The sequence below is a fragment of the Terrapene carolina genome, unplaced genomic scaffold, assembly GCF_002925995.2.
Source record: "Terrapene carolina triunguis isolate 2854851 unplaced genomic scaffold, T_m_triunguis-2.0 Scaffold25371, whole genome shotgun sequence".
NCBI lineage: Eukaryota > Metazoa > Chordata > Testudines > Emydidae > Terrapene > Terrapene triunguis.
In genome coordinates this window covers 3,154-6,483 of record NW_020689722.1, presented here as the reverse complement: position 1 = coordinate 6,483, position 3,330 = coordinate 3,154, and the positions used below count along the sequence as shown (strand labels likewise).

At 52.3% G+C, this 3,330-nt stretch overlaps 1 non-coding gene across 1 annotated transcript; it reads left to right on the top strand.

The window, feature by feature from the left end:
* The first annotated feature begins 2,061 nt into the window (after positions 1–2,061).
* On the top strand, positions 2,062–2,143 carry TRNAS-AGA. The gene has a single exon. It is a non-coding gene; the product is annotated as a tRNA-Ser (tRNA).
* The last annotated feature ends 1,187 nt before the right edge of the window (positions 2,144–3,330 follow it).

Below are 3,330 nucleotides of genomic sequence, written 5' to 3'. Positions count from 1 at the left end.
GTATTTGGTCCTGCCATGCGGGCAGGGGACTGGACTCGATGACCTCTTGAGGTCCCTTCCAGTCCTAGAATCTATGAATCTATGAATCTATAAGAGGGCACAATGTGAAAAGCTTCAGGACCACTGATGTAGAGTGACACCCTCAATCACTTCTATGTAGTCCAATAAAAGGTATTCCTCACCCACCTAGCCCCTCAATCAGGACGGACTAGGTATGTTCTGCTGTCCTTGACTCATACAGGAAGGATAATAACATTTTATTCTACTCAATCCTAAAGTGATTTGTAACCCCACACCATCCAAAACTGGTCATTTTCGCAAAGTGGCCCCATCATGCTGCATACCTAGGCAAAGTAGGCATCTCTCCGCAAACACGGTCTGTTCCTGAAGTCTTTCCCCCAGCTCATGACTATATGTGCGGGGGAGCCCATTCAGCCCTGCTTACACTTCGTTTTTAAAAACTCCTTATTGTCCCTATGTCTGCTGGCCTTAGATTTCTCCTGATATCCTCATGGAGTTAAAGCTGTGGGGCTAAAAACTGGTGCAGATATTTGTGTTCACGCTGAAGCCTGGGTTCAGAAACCCTCACCCCTCGTGGGGACTCAGAGGCTGGGCTCAAGCCCATTTATCTGCACTGTAATTTTATAGTCTTGCAGCCCAAGCCCCATAAGCCTGAGTCAGCTGACCCGGACTTTGAGACAGATGCCCTGGATGTTTTAATCACAGTGTAGCTATTATGTTAGGATACGTCTACAGTGCAATGAAACACCCACGGCTGGCCCGTGTCGGATTAATCAGGGTCATGCGCCTTAGGCTGTAAAGTTGCAGTGTACGTGTCTCGGCTCAGGCTCAGTACCCTGCTCTAGGAGCCCAGAAGCTTGGGAGGGAGTTTAGCAAGTGGAAATGGTAAATCCTGGACTCAATGGCATTTCTCCATTGGTCTGTCTGCTTTGGGGCAGTGACAAAAACATGGCCTGATGCATTCATTATATCATAGGGTGGTTTGGGATTTTCATTCTCAGACATGGTGCACAAAGCAGGACTCAACCCTCGGCATAAACTAAATGAGCCACCCAGAGATTCTAGGAACCACAATGAAGCATTTGGTGTGAGAGTTCAGACCCGCCCCGTCCCAGAGGGAGGGGGTCATCTGTGAGGGGACTGGACCACTGACCTACCAGCTGTCAGACCTGCCCTGCCCTCCACCCCCACCTCTCTGTCCCTCCCCTGAGACTCACCCTGCCCACCGCTCACACCTCTCTGCCCCTCCCCTGAGACCTGCCCTGCCCACCACCCCCACCTCTCTGCCCTTCCCCTGAGACCCATCCTGCCCACCGCTCACATCTCTCTGCCCCCTCCCCCAAGATCCACCCTGCCCACTGCTCGCACCTCTCTGACCCTACACTGAGACACGCACTGCCCACCGCTCACACCTATCTGACCCCTCCCCATAGACCCACCCTACCTGCCGCTTGCACCTCTCTGCCCCCTCCCCTGCCCTGCCCTGCCCACCACCCATACCTCTGACCTCTCCCCTGAGACCCACCCTCCTCACCACCCATGCCTCTCTGCACCCTCCCCTGCCCTGCCCACCGCTCGAACCTCTTTGCCCCTCCCCCGAGACCCACCCTGTCCACCTCTTTCTTCGGTCGTCTGTTGTTATTCCATGAAACATCAAGGATGGAATAAAAAGCTGAGTTTACTCCAGGGTGAGGAAAGAAAGGAGCCACCAACCCCTGGCAAAACTCAGTGCCCCAGAGAAAACCTGCCCCTGCTATCGCAATCACTGATGTGCTGGTGATATGACGGGAAAGGGACTGTCTGAATTAACAAGGCAGGAAATGGACAACAATCTACAGCAACATCATTAACCGCAAACACACTCTCGTCATGCTCCAGCCAGAACGGAAATGAGCAGGAATTCTTGCAGTTCAGCCATGGACACGCTTACACAATGGCACAGCAGTGAGTGTGTTGTGGAAGCTGGTCTGAGGAAACAATTGGAATTGATCACTCAGTGAGAACAGAACTAGAGTGTAGTGAGCGACATGTGAAAAGTAAGTAGTTGTGGCCAAGTGGTTAAGACAGTGGCCTAGAAATCCATTGGGGTCTCCCTGCGCAGGTTTGAATCCTGCCAACTATGGAAGAAGTTGTGATTCTTTAGTTTCAACAGGAGCTGGGTCTTGTCTCACTCTCAGGCTATGTCTACATGACAGAGTTATGCCACTTTAGTTAAAGTGTTTTAATTAAACAGCTGTTGCATGTCCACACTACGCCCCTTGTGTCACCAGAGCACATCCACGCTAGCAGCTCTTGGATTGCCACAGAGAGCAGTGCACTGTGGGTAGCTATCCCACTGTGCAACTGGCTGCAGGGTTTTGGGAAGGGTTTGCAATGCCTCATGGGCTGGTACAGCATCACATGATGCAGGTTTCTCTATCCCATTATTCCATGGGCATCCTACTAGATTGCCAGCTGCTTTTCAACTGCAATGTGCATGGTGGGGTAGAGACTGTAGGAGTGTAGGGAGAGACAGTGTGTGTGTTAGGGAAGAGTGAGTGTGTTGGCACACTGTCTCTAAGTTCAGACAGCTGCTGGAAGCAACCAGTCCTGAGGCAGAGGGAGGGGGACAGCCCTGACATCAGCCCCCACTTTTCTCACTGGCTCAGCACAGCACAGAATCTCTGTCACATACACGCGCACGCACACACACACTGCTGCCTGCTTAGCTCTGTGTCAGGGGTGCTGGAACAGGGAGATTTAGAGGGTCATGGCCCCATGACTCTTTACCAGCTGTTTGGACAAGTGATGGAGGGGGGGAAAGAGGGGAGTCTTGGGGGGAAGAAGCATTCTGTGGGTGTGGCCTCGGGGGGAGAGGTGGTGTGAGTGTGGGTCCTTGGGGAAGGGGTGTCATGGGAGCACCACAGTTGGGGCAATGGTGGTCCCACCACTGTAAGGAAGCTTACGCTGCCCCTGCTCTGTGTTCGTAGCACGGGAGAGAGAAGCATTCCATGGTAGTGATTTGCTCCCCGGGGCTCCGGCAGTTGGGCTCGGGAGGCGACTTAAAGGACCCGGGGCTCCAGACGCTGCAGGGAGCCATGGGCCCTTTATATCACCAGCCTGGGGAAGTCGGTCCACCATACCGGAATGTACCAGCTTACTTTCACCTCTGGAAGGTCCTCACATGGATCAATAACTGGTTAAAAGATAGGAAACAAAGGGTAGGAATAAATGGTCAGTTTTCAGGATGGAAACAGGTAAATAGTGGTGTCTGTACTGGGACCAGTACTATTCAACATATTCAGAAATGATCTGCTAAAAAGTGAGGTG